General features: G+C 32.6%; 1 protein-coding gene across 4 annotated transcripts in view; it reads right to left on the reverse strand.

Annotated features, from left to right (window-relative positions):
• The window catches only part of LOC142973500 (tachykinin-like peptides receptor 99D), a 162664-nt gene that overhangs the window by 104506 nt on the left and 37124 nt on the right, over positions 1-21034 (reverse strand). For 3 of the 4 annotated variants that reach the window (XM_076115268.1, XM_076115266.1, XM_076115264.1), the window contains exon 1: positions 10341-10385. The exons of the other annotated variant lie outside the window; for it this stretch is intronic. The gene's annotated coding sequence lies outside the window, so the exon portion shown is untranslated. Of the gene's footprint in view, positions 1-10340; positions 10386-21034 lie in introns of those variants that run through there. 4 annotated transcript variants of the gene reach the window in all.

Genomic DNA, 21034 nt, shown 5'->3' on the forward strand with positions numbered 1-21034 from the left:
CGTATTCAGTGCACAGTTGCCGATAACACTGCGACTTGACTCTGCTTAATGATAAATAAAGCTCAATAAATATAGGGAAAGGACAGTTTATATAGTTCTATTATTTGTTTCAATGGATTATATGAAAATTACTGTTATAGTCACCTAATCATACAAAATATTTAGTTTAAAGATACCATTAGAAACCATTACCGGGTAGTCCTAATTGAATTACGAATAAACTAAACTAATAGTCAATCCCGCAATTAATTACTTCGGTTTCGAATCCGTCTCAAAGAAAATAATCAGCTTTCCCAATAGAATGGTTAGTACATTTTCAATTTTCACGAACGAAACTTATCGTAGCTTGCAGATGACAGTGAATCATTTCAAAAAGAGATATGAAACAAACCCTGACTGACGCTAAACCAAACTTTTTCCAATTTTTCAGGACCCATGTCATAGGGAAATTTATATGAATTCGTTTGAATTTTTGTTACAATACGGGCAGAGAACAAAAGGTTTCTGGGAAGGGATTTTAAACGGACGAATATTAGTAGACACTTATATTAGTGTCTTATGTTTTATAGGTAGCCTGTTAATATCGCTGCAATCCGCTGCATACTTAACAATTTCTATAAAGATTTGAAAGCTACATCCATATTGATAAAATGGAGATAGTTAAAGGTACATTAGTGAACCTACATTACATCATATGCCAAAAATGTTGTGTGTTATTTCATGTGCCTTTAACAAAATAAAATGCTTGACATACTGACCTTTTTTCGGAAGCTTAAAGTCAACGGTTTTAATAGAATTTCAATAATAAATCATTTATCTTATCTCCATATAAATTCCTCAAAATCAATTGAATTATTTTGTTTGTGTACTCCTCTAAAATGAGAGCAAAGCTATTTGAATCTTTGTTTATTTATAATTTGAATTACTTCAAGAAATGAAAGGGTTAAATGTAAATATTTGTTCAAGTATCTCTTCGCTAAGATACAAATCAATTCCTCGTGTATTGTGAATGGGTTATCACGATTTCGACAATTCCCTTCAAGGAGGAAAACTTAATGTTTCTTTGACAAGATATTGATATGATATTTTCTAACCTAATCGGGTGAAAAAGGGACAATTTCGTAATGCTCCCTTTGACTCGTACAAGCAATTTTTGATATCATTTTATATTGTTTAACAAAGACCCTATTTTAATATTGAATTGTAATAAATGAATAAAGAATTAGGTCTTTGAAGAATATCTGTTTTATTTTGATTAAATAGTTTGATATTTACTATTTTATCAACGCAATATATACTTATTAATTACTCTTTGGTTTCGATGTCAACTGGTTAAACAGAGTAGTCTAAAATTGCGAAAGTAGTGTTTCTGGAACTTAGGTCCTAACTATAAGCTATTAAGTTATACATTCGTGTTTCATTTATATTTATAGATTCGAACTTACAAAGTAAACAAGCTAATAAATCATTACCTGCCGTGTGTTATGTGTTTTCTATTACAATATATGGTACAATATTTCTGTGGAATTTAATCATTAGGCCATTATGAAATGTTAGCGCAATTATTTATATATTCAGCAAAGCAAATGTTTTCACTTTTAATTGTTAATGGTGATGTATGGAAGTTAAAAACCATTGCCTGCTAGAAGCGCTGAACGAATTGTTATAAAACAATTTTTCGATAGCAGGCCGGTTGTCGGTAGTCGATAGTGGTAGAGAATCGCGCTACAGAATTTCACACGAATGATCACTATTTGTTTCCTAAACACGCGACATTCTCTTGTCAGATACATTAGGCAAAGTTTGGATTGTTACAACTGTTTGTCGCTTCGTAAAACTTTTTAAGTTATTCAAGGAAATTGTATCATATTTTTGTTTCTATCTGTTATACTTTGACAAATTTGCGCAGTCTTGTCTTTGAAAGGTTTTGCAAAAACGTGCACAGACAACTAAAACGTTTCGTTCCAAGTGAAAATTTTCAATTAACGGCATATGGCGTTGCTATGAAAATATAATCTATGCCAACGAAAATAATAAAGTAAGAGGTTGCAATGCAAAGTTGAAATGACAACAGCAAAGTCTTCATTAGCTCGATTCTCTACCACTATCGACTTTCGACGACCGGCTAGCTGTCGAGGAATTTTGTATAAAAATCTGATCAGCAATTCTAACAGGCATCGTAGGAACTATTTTGGCAGTACATTTGAATTGTCAAATTTTCGATACTCGACAGTAGCGGCTGTAGACAATCGTGCTACAGTTTTTTCCTATTATCGTTTTCTACTATTAAAGCAAGTGACATTTAATATACTTAAAGATATCAAGAGTAATTAATATTCTAATTATAATGAATTATGTCTCTCTACTGTCGTACTTTCAGGAGATACGCAACGGTAAGGCTGTGAGACCCCCATTTAAAACAGGCGGAAACTAATAAATTAATTTTTGTTGCTGTCTTTTGTCCATATAATTTGTTTACCTGCTTTTCCTCTCTGTGTTTATTGTTTGTGTATATTGAAAATGCATTATTTGTAAAAAATGATATGTCGTTTTCCTACGTGAAGAAAAGGGCTAGCGTATTTGGTTTGTCGATATAACCGTCGTACAAGATGTGCTAAGTTTGGAATCAAATGACCGTGTGTGAGTTGTCCAATTATTTTTTTTAAGTACTAGTTTTGCCGCTACCTTTAGTGCAGTGTTTCACATATTTTGCTCCCGATTAGGACTACTAACTTACTTAATTTTATACTTGGTCTGTAGATGAAATAAATAAGCCCCCTTACGCACTAGCGGTTAACCGCGGGAGCGGCTAGCCGCGCGGTTATAGTTTAATATACAACCGCCTGTGAACCGCAACATAACCGCCAACAATTTTGTCAGGCAGTTGCATATTTAACTGTAACCGCGCGGCTAGCCGCTCCCGCGGTTATCCGCTAGTGCGTAAGGGGGCTTAGGATGAGGTGAATTTGTGTTCTGAGCTTTTGAGACGATGAAATAACTGCACAATCTGTTTATGCGGTCGTCATAAAATGCTCTTAAACATGACTAAATCATTGCAATTGACTTTCTACGACATTGTACAATCAGGCCAAATGAATAAAAAAACAATAAACGCAAGTATATCATGTATTACTGACCTCCTTGTTCAACAATAGAAAAGCTATACATTAACATAACTCATATAAAACAAAAAGTATGTTGCCAACTTCAGCCCCCGATGGCTTCCCTTTACTTTTTATATTTGTATGTGAACAATGCACACATTTTATCGTCTATATTACCCCGTTATGTTGGTAACAACTACGAGACTGCAATTTTAAATAAATGTAAATTAACTAGAATATATTGTAATATTATTAGTATAAGATTTCGTCCCTGATTTACAACTTTAAAGTTCTTTTACCAGACTTTTCAAATAATCAGGTAGATTTTCATTAAACTTAGTTAATTAACGATAGAATATGGTTTCCATTTTGAATAATATTAAAAGATAGTGCGGCATTATTTATTTAAAGTAAGACTACTTATATACGTTTCTTAAAAAGTGTTATTTGGAAATGCAAAAAAACATATTTTAAAGATAAACACTTATTTGAAGTTTTTTATGTGTAACACTATTTTAAAAACGTCAAAATATGCCCTTATGCAATTATGCCAACAAAATATACAGATAAATCGTATGTAAAATGTTATATTTCTTTTTATACGGCGTAAATGTAATTTTTCATCATATTTCCTTTTTTATATAAATGAGCCTTTAATTCCCTTTTTTATAGATAGTAAATGTATTAACTGAAATTTAAGGCTGAATATATTATCTAAAAATACAAGTTCCAATCTAAGCACATGATTCAGCACGAAGCTAAGATAAATGATTTTTGTTTCAGATCTGACGATAACAGGCTCATTGTTTCAAGAAACCTATTAAGGGGTGAGTTGATTTATAATAACTTAGCATAATACAGCTTAGACGCCGATAAGTAAAGGATTATGGGTTTATATAGAATCCCTTTAGACACTCTCCGTGGCACGTTAAGTATGTATCCGACTGCCGATCTAAGGTCTTTGGTTCAACCCCCGGGTTAGAATATAAGTAGATTCTAATTTACAGTTCAAATTGTTATCAATAATAACTTTGATTTTTTATCCTCCTAAACTCCCTTTCATTGAATATTTTGTAGATATATTAAGGGAACAGACACGCCGTAGTTGTTATAACGGCAATGGAAATACATCTTTTGTGAAAATATCAGCTTTCTAGCTATCGCGTTTTATGAGATACAGCCTGGAGACAGACAGATAGACAGACAGCGGAAACTTAATAATAGTGTCCCGTTTTACCCTTTAGGTACAGAACCCTAAAAAGGGGTTTATGTTATATACTGGCTACACCTTCGGGTATAAAAGGCATGATATACCGGAATGTATGTATGCCCCTTTATCATAGCAACAGCTGTGACAACTGTTATAGGTACTTAAATGATTTTAATGACTGTCTAGGTCGTTGCTTAACAACTTTGATCTGTATCGTGACCTTAGCGAAGGTTGAAATTTAGGACGAAGTAATAACAATGTTATAACGTGACACCCTTTGTGACTTTCGTGTAATATGATTTTTTATGATGAAAAGCAGTGAAAATACTTACTTGGTATTTGCTTTCGATGATTCGTCTACGTGAATTACCAGTTCTTTCACCCAATCTCAGTTGGATAGTGGGTCAGATTTAAGGATATGGTTTTGTGACTTAACTGAAGACCTATTTCCTACTAGTCTGTAATTGTTGGGATTAATGCCTGAAAGAACGAATTATTAAAACTTTAGTTATGAAAACAATAAGACTTACAAGCTTTAAATAATCGCACTGATATCGAATCCCATGATATTATAGTAAATACAAAAGCCAAAAAACCTTATAAGAATTGCAAAAGAAATAAACTTCCTACTTCGGCAGCATTTCTAACAGCCGACAATATTTGGAGACGAGGATATCCCTGATTGATTTCACGAAAATTGTACCGTTTATAATTTCCCAATGGAACTGAAATTTTATGAATACAGCTATTGATATTCGATCTGCCTAACTTTGCCTATCAAAATCGCTTCTCAAGACATTACGTTTTACGGATAAAGTCTGTTTTGATATTATTTTTCGATAAGATTATTAGATATCACTTTTTTATTGTTATGATACTGACTACACGGTTATTATTAATGACAATATGATGTTTACTTTTATTTTGTAGGTAACAAGGTGCTATGTAAAAATACTTTTTATAGTGAGTTTTTTAGTTCGTGCGATTTTTAATATAACGGCCTGAACTAATTGGATAAAGATAATAAGGTCCATGATAACTTTCTATAAATAAGCATTAGTCGTGGCCATAAGCTACCATTACTAGAAAAAATAAATGTCAAAATCATCAACAATCATCTTTATTTTGGTGTATGGAGTAAACTTTTCATTATTTTTACGATTGAGCTAAGGAAACTAGAAGCGTGCACTGCACTAAGCCCTTATCTCAACCACTTGAGACTATTTATTTCCGTTCTCTTATCAAACGAGCTCCTTCTCTTAGTTTATTTTATGCAAAAGTTGTTTCCGAACAAACTATGCCATGATAGTTTTTATATAACTATCCATACACAATCTGTATAAATACAGGAGCCAAATAAACCTTAAAAACATATGTAGTTTATTTTTATAGCAAAACGTAAACATTCGATTCGTTATTAAAACAATTTTTATGACCTCATTGCCCATGCAAGGTCAGATGTTATGTTATTTTGTACTCGTAACCTTAATAGTATGTTGTAAAGAAATATTGTTGAATAAAAAGCTTATAAAAGTATAATTTTGAGGTTTTTGTGGCCACGAGAACTTGGTGTCGTAAAACGTAAACAACGGTTTGTGGGGTATTAAAGTATAATGGCTCAATCAACAAGGTAAAGTTGTTATTATTTCATTTTGAAGTAGAAAAATCTTTGTCTAAGGGATACTAAAGTATAAATTTTCATACATGTATTTGCTTATATGCGTAATATGTGAGTAGAAAAGCTGTCTGTGTCTGAATACTACGATATCTTGATTAATGCGACTTTACTGTGACGCGATGTTCTACCACTATCAACTATCAACCACCGGCTAGCTATTGAGAAATTGTGTAGGATAATCGGATCAGCGCCACTAGCGGGCACCATTAGAACTATCTATGTGGAACATTTTCAACGTCAAACTCTCGATACTCGATAGTACCGACTGTAGAGAATCGTACTACAGGAGACCAGTGTGTAAACTTGAACTCATATGATTGTACGACCATTAGAAATTATTACATGCCCTTAATCTCTGTTTCAATATCAGATATCCCGTAAAAAAATGGTTTTCTGTACTACATTATTATAGCATAGAACTGTTTTGGCCATACGTTCATTTTAGTAGGAGTAAAGGCGTGCCGGTCTGTTCATAGGTATCATTATTAATTTAGTACTCACGAAAAGCGTGTTACAACCAGCTAGCCTCCGAGGACAGTAAATTCTCAGAAATAAGCCATAAATTGTACTTAACCGCGTATTACCTAGTGTGTACTAAAATTATCTAACTAGTCTAGTGTGTTCGTTTGTTAAATATAGTTGGTTGTATGTTGGGTCAAAGTTTGCAGATCGCCATTTGCTTAGCAAGTATTTATTTTATTCAACTACGTTATAAATTATGTGCAATTTCTTGGAATGATTTTAATTACGAATAATTATAATTATTAGGCATTATTATTTTTCCGTAAACAAATATATTTTGAGATCTATTAACCATTTTGGGAAAGATTAAAGTTTAGATTCGAATCCCACCCGGGACAAATCTTTGTGTGATGAGCACGAGTATTTGTCCAGAGCCTGGATGTCAATTTATCTATATAAGTATGTATTTAGAAGTATATAAGTATGTTTATCAGTTATTTGGTTACCATAGTACAAGCTCTGCTTAGTTTGGAATCAAATGACCGTGAGTGAGTTGTCCAATGATATTTATTTATTTATTTATTTAGATTTTCACTAACAGTACCAGCACAGCTTTCTGACTATCGTTGTTTAAATCAGCAGAAATTTTAGTCAATGATGCAAACTGTTGATAGACTAAATTCTAACACTTTTTTGTTATAATAACCTGTATAAACTTTGACATAATAATAAGTAGCTTGATATCCTATTATGACGATCGAGTTTGTGGTTGCACGAGCTCGTAACGTACCAGTTATTCGATTTTGACTAAATGTTTCGGCCAGGTTTTCTAACTTTAAAACATTCTAAAATATGTTTTCATAACTGAGATAAGCACAGTTTATACTTAGAAGTATTAAACACTACGATATATTGACCTATTTGGCAACATTTACTAGGCAGGCGTATAAAAATGCTGAAACAGGCATGCAATTTTAAAGTGAATCGCATGCCTGTGTCTTTCCCAAAATGGTTAATAGATCTCAAAATATATTTGTTTACGGAAAAATAATAATGCCTAATAATTATAATTATTCGTAATTAAAATCATTCCAAGAAATTGCACATAATTTATAACGTAGTTGAATAAAATAAATACTTGCTAAGCAAATGGCGATCTGCAAACTTTGACCCAACATACAACCAACTATATTTAACAAACGAACACACTAGACTAGTTAGATAATTTTAGTACACACTAGGTAATACGCGGTTAAGTACAATTTATGGCTTATTTCTGAGAATTTACTGTCCTCGGAGGCTAGCTGGTTGTAACACGCTTTTCGTGAGTACTAAATTAATAATGATACCTATGAACAGACCGGCACGCCTTTACTCCTACTAAAATGAACGTATGGCCAAAACAGTTCTATGCTATAATAATGTAGTACAGAAAACCATTTTTTTACGGGATATCTGATATTGAAACAGAGATTAAGGGCATGTAATAATTTCTAATGGTCGTACAATCATATGAGTTCAAGTTTACACACTGGTCTCCTGTAGTACGATTCTCTACAGTCGGTACTATCGAGTATCGAGAGTTTGACGTTGAAAATGTTCCACATAGATAGTTCTAATGGTGCCCGCTAGTGGCGCTGATCCGATTATCCTACACAATTTCTCAATAGCTAGCCGGTGGTTGATAGTTGATAGTGGTAGAACATCGCGTCACAGTAAAGTCGCATTAATCAAGATATCGTAGTATTCAGACACAGACAGCTTTTCTACTCACATATTACGCATATAAGCAAATACATGTATGAAAATTTATACTTTAGTATCCCTTAGACAAAGATTTTTCTACTTCAAAATGAAATAATAACAACTTTACCTTGTTGATTGAGCCATTATACTTTAATACCCCACAAACCGTTGTTTACGTTTTACGACACCAAGTTCTCGTGGCCACAAAAACCTCAAAATTATACTTTTATAAGCTTTTTATTCAACAATATTTCTTTACAACATACTATTAAGGTTACGAGTACAAAATAACATAACATCTGACCTTGCATGGGCAATGAGGTCATAAAAATTGTTTTAATAACGAATCGAATGTTTACGTTTTGCTATAAAAATAAACTACATATGTTTTTAAGGTTTATTTGGCTCCTGTATTTATACAGATTGTGTATGGATAGTTATATAAAAACTATCATGGCATAGTTTGTTCGGAAACAACTTTTGCATAAAATAAACTAAGAGAAGGAGCTCGTTTGATAAGAGAACGGAAATAAATAGTCTCAAGTGGTTGAGATAAGGGCTTAGTGCAGTGCACGCTTCTAGTTTCCTTAGCTCAATCGTAAAAATAATGAAAAGTTTACTCCATACACCAAAATAAAGATGATTGTTGATGATTTTGACATTTATTTTTTCTAGTAATGGTAGCTTATGGCCACGACTAATGCTTATTTATAGAAAGTTATCATGGACCTTATTATCTTTATCCAATTAGTTCAGGCCGTTATATTAAAAATCGCACGAACTAAAAAACTCACTATAAAAAGTATTTTTACATAGCACCTTGTTACCTACAAAATAAAAGTAAACATCATATTGTCATTAATAATAACCGTGTAGTCAGTATCATAACAATAAAAAAGTGATATCTAATAATCTTATCGAAAAATAATATCAAAACAGACTTTATCCGTAAAACGTAATGTCTTGAGAAGCGATTTTGATAGGCAAAGTTAGGCAGATCGAATATCAATAGCTGTATTCATAAAATTTCAGTTCCATTGGGAAATTATAAACGGTACAATTTTCGTGAAATCAATCAGGGATATCCTCGTCTCCAAATATTGTCGGCTGTTAGAAATGCTGCCGAAGTAGGAAGTTTATTTCTTTTGCAATTCTTATAAGGTTTTTTGGCTTTTGTATTTACTATAATATCATGGGATTCGATATCAGTGCGATTATTTAAAGCTTGTAAGTCTTATTGTTTTCATAACTAAAGTTTTAATAATTCGTTCTTTCAGGCATTAATCCCAACAATTACAGACTAGTAGGAAATAGGTCTTCAGTTAAGTCACAAAACCATATCCTTAAATCTGACCCACTATCCAACTGAGATTGGGTGAAAGAACTGGTAATTCACGTAGACGAATCATCGAAAGCAAATACCAAGTAAGTATTTTCACTGCTTTTCATCATAAAAAATCATATTACACGAAAGTCACAAAGGGTGTCACGTTATAACATTGTTATTACTTCGTCCTAAATTTCAACCTTCGCTAAGGTCACGATACAGATCAAAGTTGTTAAGCAACGACCTAGACAGTCATTAAAATCATTTAAGTACCTATAACAGTTGTCACAGCTGTTGCTATGATAAAGGGGCATACATACATTCCGGTATATCATGCCTTTTATACCCGAAGGTGTAGCCAGTATATAACATAAACCCCTTTTTAGGGTTCTGTACCTAAAGGGTAAAACGGGACACTATTATTAAGTTTCCGCTGTCTGTCTATCTGTCTGTCTCCAGGCTGTATCTCATAAAACGCGATAGCTAGAAAGCTGATATTTTCACAAAAGATGTATTTCCATTGCCGTTATAACAACTACGGCGTGTCTGTTCCCTTAATATATCTACAAAATATTCAATGAAAGGGAGTTTAGGAGGATAAAAAATCAAAGTTATTATTGATAACAATTTGAACTGTAAATTAGAATCTACTTATATTCTAACCCGGGGGTTGAACCAAAGACCTTAGATCGGCAGTCGGATACATACTTAACGTGCCACGGAGAGTGTCTAAAGGGATTCTATATAAACCCATAATCCTTTACTTATCGGCGTCTAAGCTGTATTATGCTAAGTTATTATAAATCAACTCACCCCTTAATAGGTTTCTTGAAACAATGAGCCTGTTATCGTCAGATCTGAAACAAAAATCATTTATCTTAGCTTCGTGCTGAATCATGTGCTTAGATTGGAACTTGTATTTTTAGATAATATATTCAGCCTTAAATTTCAGTTAATACATTTACTATCTATAAAAAAGGGAATTAAAGGCTCATTTATATAAAAAAGGAAATATGATGAAAAATTACATTTACGCCGTATAAAAAGAAATATAACATTTTACATACGATTTATCTGTATATTTTGTTGGCATAATTGCATAAGGGCATATTTTGACGTTTTTAAAATAGTGTTACACATAAAAAACTTCAAATAAGTGTTTATCTTTAAAATATGTTTTTTTGCATTTCCAAATAACACTTTTTAAGAAACGTATATAAGTAGTCTTACTTTAAATAAATAATGCCGCACTATCTTTTAATATTATTCAAAATGGAAACCATATTCTATCGTTAATTAACTAAGTTTAATGAAAATCTACCTGATTATTTGAAAAGTCTGGTAAAAGAACTTTAAAGTTGTAAATCAGGGACGAAATCTTATACTAATAATATTACAATATATTCTAGTTAATTTACATTTATTTGATGTAAATTAGATTTTTTACTATGCATTACTTTTGACCGCGGGTGCCAAACCTGACTTGCATTTGTAACTAGTGTTTGACTTTATCAGATAATTGACAACATTAGACAAGAATGATAAATTACTTTAAAACATTGTTCAAGGCCAAAATGTGACTTTGACCAAAATAATATGGTAAGTTTAAACAGATTACCTAAAGACATAGGATTTTTAACTTTAGTTAAACATTATTAGATTATTATAATGATAACAGTATTCTGGAGATTGGTATATGGCAATAGGCTCGCCCGCCATTACATGGGGCTAATATAGTTAATCGCGAAACCGGGGTGTATTTCAGACACCTCTGCCAGCACCCTCAGGTAGAAAAGGCCTGATAATATGTTTGTAACATAACTATATTTTCGTTTCCCAACGTCGTAATCCCAAAAACTAATACGTAACGTTACCATTACCTGGTCAGTTAATGAACAGAAAAAGCAATTATGTGTGAAACCCTCATTCTATTGAGTGTGTGCGACAGTTACAGTTAATTCGGAATAGCGAGCGCTCTCGCAAATAACGAACACTACTTTATTAGACCACGTGACGTCACATGGTAAATATTAGGCTGTGACGTCATTGGATACATATTGGGGGAGGTGAAGGTGAATTGTGGGTAATTGAAATTAGTTGGATGGATAAAGGAATTGATAACATTTGGGCGTATAGCTAGTTAAGTTAAAAGTTGCGATTTTTTTATCGCTGGTGTGCAAGAGTCAATGAGTTTTCTCATATTTTGTTATATTGGAAAGCTCCTAATAAATACGTGAGCATACATAGTCGCAGGAAACTTCACAAAATGATATAAAACCATCCGCTTTCCGCTCTATATATGCTTAGATAAAGCGATTCAAGAGAAAGGTTTATGTGTAAAATTTGTAAAGGTTTTTTTTTAAATAAAATAACGCTTGTTGTCAATAAAGTAAGAAACACGTACATAAATACATAACTCAGACCCGAAACAAAAACGTATAAAAGAAACAAAATAAAAACCCTTTCTAATCTTGAATAGCCAAAACTCTTATTTTACTAGATTTCAATTTTAAATCCAGTTATTTTAATAAGAAAACGACAGAATCCCGTTCGCTTTCTTTGACATTTATGGCAATTTATATTCTCTGTTAAAATGTTCCCAAGTCGAGCATCTTCGGCTATAAGTATTACCCAAATAATTCTTCCCAATAATAGCGACTTTCAAGGTCCTCCGAGAGTGGAATTTCAGTAGAAAGATAGAAAATAGTGGCTTTGAAATTTAAACTATTGCTACTTTAGAGAAGTTTTAAAAGCAGTTGAAATATACACCGGTCTATCGGACATTTATTTTTAAAAGGACATGTAGTCTATTGAAATGATTCATTTTTAGGCCTTAGTCTGCGTTTTTCAGAGGATGTTATTTTATTTTTGAGGTCAGTAGAAACTTTAGTTCAAATGTGTACAGTCGCCACCTTGCTCCCTGGCCGACTTTTAAGAAAAAGGCGGGCCGGGAGACGAAAATGTCTACCTGACTACCTCACTTGAATTAAGCTTCTACTTGCTCCATGAGATCTATTTTTAGGTGAAGATGTGAAATGGTTAATAAGTACTTACATACCATAAATGATTACTCGATATTCTTTTGGGGATTACATAGTCTTAGTACAACATGCTTTGTATAATAACAATCGAATTCATAACATAAGAAGCCGTTTTGATACTGGCAAAAAAGTTTACATTCAATACATAATTCGAGTAATAGCAAGTTCTAAATTTAAAACAAATTGTTCTAAACTAAATCTACCAAGGCTCGCAATATTTTTCCGCGGGAACCATTTATTCTGCCCATAGATTTTTCAACGTTTATTTTTAAAATTCGAAGTCAGTAGGCATAATGACGTCACAATGTTTGTTTTCATATCACCTTCGAGTATTTGTGTAACGTAATGTTGCGAATAGTAAAATGTTTTACAGATTTTGTTGAAAAAATAAACAAATTCGACCTAAAGTGGATTGATTTAGCTGAAGAATTACAAGGGCAGCCTTGTCAATACATTTTTGGCGGTGCACGTGTGGCACGTGAAGGGTACCTTCGTATTTAAAACTCGTGATATTTTGTAAAGAATATTGAGATATGGCAGACGATCCTGAAGTATTACACAAATTAGTGGTCGCCCAGTAATCGAAATTCGACTACAATGAACTTATAATTAATTATATGTTAGTTAATATAAAAAAGTATGACATTCCGTAAGACCTCATGAAACATATAAGTTTTTGCTTCACGCATTAATGTTTATATAAGGCTACGACTATTTTATTCTGATTCCGAATTTTGTTTATTCTTTAGGTTTGTTTATTATATACTGACGTTTAACATAAATATAACCTTCATAGGAGTGGTCTATCGTTTTTTACTCTGGCAAGCTAAGAAAGCAAAGACTTTACATATGACATACAAAATTCATAACGTATAAATTAGTGTATAAACAAACTTCATTTTGCTTTGACTAAGATTATGTACATGCATGCATAGATTGCATAGATGCAAATAACGTGAGAAAGTTCGCTTTTAAATCTCGTTGAGTATAAAAGCAAGTTAGTTCATAAATACAAAGTTTTTAAACTCTCTTCTACGTTTGCCTCGGAGAGCACGTAAAGCCGCGCGTCGGTCGTGCGCCTGACCTCTCACTAATTTTGTTGGTTATCCGTCCCACCAGACTATGAGAGTCATGGAATAGAGAGTGTACCTGTGAATTGTGCACACACTTGGACACTATAAACAAAGTCCTGCACCGATGGCAAGTTTCAATGATACTGACTACCGTAGCCGTATATCGGCTAGGAGGACATTATTATTACGTTTGACTGCCTTTGTAGCGCGGTTGGTGGAGCATTCAAGTTCGATTTCCAGGATGGACAAAGTATTATCTTATTCTAATTAATATTAGATTATTTACAATATTACAGGAGTTCGGAGATTGGTAACGTGCCCGCCATATTGCTACAGGTTCGCCCTCTATTGATACGACATGCAACTAATATTGATAATTGCGAAACCTGGGTGTATTGTATTCACCTCTGGTTATAACACGCGTATATGTATGTTCAATGTTAACAAAGTTATTTTATGTTCTTTTAGTTTTTCATGACTTTATAAAATACTAATGTTTGCGTGAGGTTTCTACCGGGCAACTTTTGTTAGCTTTTGCTGTTAAGTTTTTTAATAACTGAAGCGTAGGGAATAATTAATTTTGTGCGGCCTGTGTATTTTGAAGAAACTGTGTAACTTTCATTTTAACAGGAAAATATTGTTAAGTCTTTAAACCTTTGAGTTACGTAGCTTCTCATTTAAAATATTATCATAATGTTTTATTAATTAACTTCATTTATAAATTGAATATTTTTGGGTAATATTTTTTCATGAAATTGATTTAAGTTAGCAATTAGTTTTATGTTATAATACCTGAATTAGAGGAGTTCGAATTACTAATTAAATATTTTTTTATAAAGTTACCAAACTATCTTACTGTAATACAGCATAAAATTGTTTTTATAAATTCTTTATTTCACAACATAACATACCAAATGAATACACATAGACCTATTTCATGTAAGACAATAAATATTTTTTATAAAATAGAAATATTTTATAAAAAGATCAAGTCGTATAAAAGGAGATTGTTCTACAAAATATTTGAAATTCTTTGTTCCACAACGTTTTTAATACACTAAACTACATAAACATATATTTTTATGTCAAGCCACCCCATAATCATATAAAAGCACATTGTACTACAAAACATCTATGTTAAATAACGGAGTCTGCACCTACCTAATCCTACTATAACACTACACTTTGAACAAACGACATTTCGCGGTTAAACTATAAACGCGAGTATAAAATAAAGGGTTCTCTAAAATTCCAGTGTTAATCCGTTTAATAGAATTTTAAGAGGCAATATCGAGGTACTAAGGTTCTTTCAGATTCAGCTCCCAAGAGATGCCGCGGGCAAATGTCACAGTTGACGGCTAAACGCGTATGGAATATTAATATGATAGGGTTCTACGTTCCACGAATATGTACTTCAGATATAACTATTATTATGAAGAGCATTTCTTTAACGTCTGTCTTGAAAGAGAATGTTGAAGTAAATCTTTTAGTTACTTTTAACTAAGGCAAATTTTGGGACAGGATAAAATTATATGTATTGTAGAGATCTACTTGAGTTGATTTTTTAAGTATTCAACCCGACATTGCCGTATCTACTGCATCCGTACATCCGTTAGCAAAGATTACCTGGATTATAAGCATTATTTTTGCCCATCTGAGGTAATTAAGTACCTATATGCGTAAAACGTATCTCAGTTGGCAACTAGTTTATGTCAAATTGATCGTCACTTCTCAGTACATTACTGCTTTGACGTAACGTGTCCATCACTATTATCTAAGGGAGAGTACAATGTACACCATTGTGGCTTTCAAATAGTTGTCAACTGAGATGTGTGATAGACCCCTGGAAGCGGAATGCCACCAAAATCTATTCGTTTCTTCAGTACTTTTTCCGTGACAGGGTAACAATATCCATATATTTTCTAAAAAATAGTAGTAAACATCCAAACATAAACACACAAACTTTCGCACAAGCAAAAGATTTTAAATGCCGCTGCATTATGCAACCAAGCAAAATAAGTTTCCGTACCTACAAAAGTATCAAAACAAACCAGTAATACTCGAGCTTGACTCTATTTTTTTGTCTCATATTTATGAAAAAAAGGTAACATAATCTGTCGTCAAATATTAATGCTAAATCGTATTGTTGTTCCAGAGCCCGTTCTGCTTTGTGACTTTTATTTTATTTTCTCATACTGAGGATAAACGGAATAAAGTTACTCTTCCTTGAATATGTATTTGAGTATGGTTATCTTATTACTGTGGGAACTTATGACTTGAATGTGTGTTTAAAAGATAAACTCTTTAACTTTTGTTAAACAAAATTTTAAAAGTATACACAAGACTATTATAAAAACTATACAATTTTTAAACAGAAAGCTGGTTCAATAGTTTTTTTGTTGTATTACCGCTTATTTTAAACAGAGGCGTGTGTATGTATAACCACACATAATACGATTAAACGACAAATTCAGAGGAGTGATTTCCTGAGTTAGGGGACAATTGAATATTTACCGATTCGTCAACTACTACCTACTATCGAAAACCTATTAGCTAACTGACCAGCATATTCTACAATAACAATTTTAAAGTATTTTTAAATGTTACACTCTCGCTTCTCAACAGTAGGTACAAAGATTCGAAAATATAGGTATTCATATTAGGTTGACATTAAATTAATATTTTATTTTGAAAATAAATAGTCCCTATCGTCGTATATTTTTGCAACCCCCTTATAAAGGATCATCAAAAAAGGCGCTCTTCTTAAAAAGTTTACCGTAGCATAAAGTAATTAAACTTAATCGTTAAGAAGCAGTGGTTTACAGAAACCTCTTATACCAGTGAAGGTATTACGTAACTTGATACTAAAGATAATAAGAAACTGAATATCTGAAGAAAAAGTTCACTGATAAGAGGATAGAGACGCGACGACGACAATTTTAAAGGAGATTTTTCATGATTTTTTGTAGACAAGATAAAATTATGCATAAATGTAGTATAATAATATAGTGTAAGTGATATTCTATTGTAGTAGCCTTGTGTCGATCTTGAAGTAACTTCTTAGAACCGAACTATGTTACGTTTTTAATCAGACTAAAAAAAGAGAATGTTTTCAATTTGACTTGAAGGTTTTTCATTAATATACATATGCCTGTTAGTCCTCAAATTCATTTTTTTAACCTATTATTGTCCCACTGTTAGGTAAAAGTCTGCTCTCAAATGAGGGAGAGGTTAGGCTCTAAATTAATAAAAGAATGGAAGGTAAATTCATTTTTAAATTGAAGACAAAAAAACAAACGTTGAAAAAGGACAGGTGCTGTAATTGCATCGTGTCCTACAAAAAGTTCGAAATTCGCCCGAAGTGATGAGAATTCCCAAAAAAATAATTGCAACTTGAACGAAACTTCCTCTGCGCTTGAATTAAAGCCAAATGGTATTTGCTTTAAAAATTTAATAACTTGTACTCGTTACACGAGGGATTGCATCTGAGTGCCAAATTGTGAAACCAACGGCCCAGTTCCTATAATGGAGAAATATTGTACATCGCGACGCAAATTGGACTTGTCATTGCGAGCATAATGGATTTTTTTATGAAATGTCATGTTTTAAAACGGTTGCGCTTTTCTCTGCTTAATACTTTGCATAGATTTATTAGCTTAGTATTTGTGCTATTAATCTGCACACTCGTTTGGGTTAAAAGTTTCAGTAAGTATTTGGTATGTAGGTATGTTAAAAACTTGAAAACATAAGATTAATGAAGAGTTTTCTGGATTTAAAAGGCCTTAACTACATCATCAATGTATTGTACATGTCAAACAATTTTTAGTATTATTCCTAATTTTATAATATTTTTTTTAAGAAACATGCAAAAATAGTACACGAAATAATAATGCTAATGAGTACTAATACCATGTAAGTACATCTAGATATCACCAATTAATTCCCATCAACACAGGACTTATTAAACAGGCTCCGCTAACAGCCTCGCGTAAACAATGTCCAAAATTCGTCAACTATCCTAACGGGGACAGGCGTCTGTCAAAAACAATGACAACAATTTAACTGAAGGACAAGCTGGGTAAATTAAAATTATTGCAGGAAACATGGCTATACAGACCGGTGCTATTCAACAGCTTGTTTGCTCAATTTCATCAACAGTACGCAATTTATCATCCTTCGCAAATGTATTGTACGAAAGGTACATGTTTAGTTAGGTTATGTTGGTAGAGCCTTGTTGCTATGTGATTTATCGATGAGTTATTGGACGTGTCTCTATAACAGTATCGAATACATCATTTAGTTCGGCCATTTAGGCGTAAATGTGTCACAAACAGAACAAATAGACAGACAGACTGATTTTTGAATAATGTGCGGATAGGCTGGGAATTTGGATGTGCTAAGTTTGTACTTGAGTTCAGAAAAGTATTGCTTCCATCTGTATAGTGTAGTACTTAATCTATTGATTTTTATAAGGCAATATCACTATCCAGCAAGATTGTATCTAAATATCTAGTTTCGTCCAAGTATCATTTACATACAAAAATTTGATACAAAATCGACATGATTGTAAAAGTTCGTGATTGCGCTACAGATAAGATCATAATCTAGGCATTTTATCTGCAATGTACTTTGTTTTGACTACTAGAGCTGACTTACATCTAAAACTCACTTTTGTCTACTAGTATTCCACTTCAAATGGATCTTAGATGGTCACAATGCATAAAACAATAATGAGCGCAAAAATGCCACACATTTTTTTGTACGAAACCTTTATTTAAGGACGTCGGAGACATCCAACACATTATTTTTTCAGGCGTAAAGACAGCTAGAACTTGTGGAGCTTTAGTTATAAAGGTAAAATAAGTTTGTGAATTTCTTCGAACTAATATTGGTACGTCAATATTTGGAACTAGTTGCTGTCGTTGTCGAAAGATTTCTCGCGATTAGCTAACTATTTTATGCTATTAAAGGTTTTATAATTCAGGATATAACCTGCATGAATACTAGAAATTATGTTACTCAATTTTTCTTGTGTTTCAGGGTTCTATTACAATAAATAAATTGTCTGAATTCAACCTTACATATGAACATTTTAAATGTGAAAGTCACTCTACCTGTGTGTGTATTACACATACATAACTGAGCATCTAATTTTTTTTTAAATACATATCGCGGAGCGACAGAATACATAACGGTGAAGGATGCTTATTGAAAAAAGGGAGATACGGACCACAGACTAGTCTGTAAAAGACAGGATCATAAATGTTAAAAACTTTAAACTTTGCTACCAAAAGAAGGATGCTACACTACATTATTTAAATAACCATGCTAGAAGTTTCAAGACTTACAAGTCATAAATATTTGCATTTTATCCACAGCTCAGTAGTAGGCTTGGGCACGAGCCAAGTCCAACAAACCGGATGCAAATCGAGACGAAAGCGTACAATTTGATGTTAGAATATTATTGAATATGCAATTTCAAAAGGGCATACGTATTATATGTCTGTAATATGAGATGTGCTCTTTTTGCATATTTTTGATATTGCCTTTTGGGATTGTTTTGAAAAGTTAGATATTATATTTTGCAGACAAAAGAACTGGTTCAGGCATTTAAATTTTTCAATTAAGTTATAATTTGTTTTTCACATTATAATAGAATTTTTAGGCCTATGACCGATCCGACCGATTGGATATTCTAAGTGAATAATTATATATTTATCTATGATATTATTTGTAACTCGTTATTCATATGAAAGTTATATCGATTTATATTTTATGTTGTTTCGATAATATGAAACCAATATTGACGCCTTTTCCGAAGGTGTCTCTCTCGAGGGAAGTCAATTGACGCCTGTCAGTTAGATTCCGGGAAATATTAAAAATAATTCTTTTCAGGGAATCCGACCATTCCGTCGATGTTTTAATTTCGGTGTTTGACCTTTCAAAATATTTGGGCCAAATATACCTTTTTTTATATTGACAGTATTTTTACAGACCCCAAAAAGTCACGATTGATAATTTTACATCAATCAAAAGCAAACACAAAACTAATATTTTTGATATTACACGGTAATGAACGCGAACATGCATTTTACTTAAATCTTAGAGGTCACAGGTTTATGATCACGACCAAACATGCAACGCCAAAGTAAAAAGTTGTGAAACACTTAAATTATTTTCACAACCATTTTCGAGTTTTATAGACCCTATTGTTACCTAACCTTTAGTTGTAACTTTTTAATTTAATATTAATTAATAATAAATATCATTGGAAAAATCACACGGAGTAAATTGATTCCAAACTAAGCAGAGCTTGTACTATGGTAACTAAATAACTTGGGATTGGAATCTTTAAACCCTTTCAATTTGTCGCATAGCATACGCTTTCAAACTTGGTACCACATTGTTCGTATAAATTTAGTTCATCTATCTCACCTAGAAAACCAAACTTTTCACTACCGAACAACACATCTATCAGCTGGTGAAAGAAAAGGAAAGACGGATAAAAAGTGAGTGAAAAAACCAATGAAAAGAACAAAGCGAGCGTCGTAGTTTTCGATTTATTCAGCGCGGCAGGCGTGCAGGCAGAATAACGATTGCACGAACAAAATAGTCCCCTTCGATAACACTTTGCGGGTGCAAATTGATCTGTATTCAGTTCGAATGTGTTCCAGATTAAAGTGATTTAGCTTTGATACGGAAATCTTTTCATGGAGTCAGCCTTTAAAGTTCTTTGTTGATAGTTCAACGCGTTATTGTTAAGTGCTGGGTGGCATGTAAGTAAGGAAGAAAAGTGATAGTGATTTTTGCTGTAGGTGCATTTAAGTAATATACATAATTATATTACTTAAATGACATTCCATTACACATAATAATATGATAATGGAATGGAATATCCTGCACGTAAGCCATCAAATAGGCATACAAAGATTTTGTCAATCAGTTATTTGTAACATGAAAAACGGTTAGGTGTTTTGGTGTTTCCGAACTGCAATGCAACTGAACCGTCTAAATACATATTTTACTAAACTAGATATATTTTGGGTGGCTTATGACACTGTAATATAAATAGAGGACGTAGGCGGACAAGAGATCTCAGATGTCATCAACAAAACTTTTAAGCACGAGTTATACATAATTTCTTGATACTGTTCTATTCTTTTTTCTTTTAAGAAGATCCTTTTAAATACTGTAACGCGATTTAACAAGTGATTGACATTTTAAATGACTTAAAGCAAATAGTTATACCGGAATACGCCAGGGGCGCTGATCATTTATTTTCATACAAATTTTTTGTATAGCTCTAAACCGATATAATTCCTCCTCTATTGTGATAAAGTTAGCGTATTTTTTATTGTATTAGTAACTATGTTTCTAGAACTTTCAGAAATGT

Source organism: Anticarsia gemmatalis, chromosome 6 (assembly GCF_050436995.1).
Source record: "Anticarsia gemmatalis isolate Benzon Research Colony breed Stoneville strain chromosome 6, ilAntGemm2 primary, whole genome shotgun sequence".
Taxonomy (NCBI): Eukaryota; Metazoa; Arthropoda; class Insecta; order Lepidoptera; family Erebidae; genus Anticarsia; species Anticarsia gemmatalis.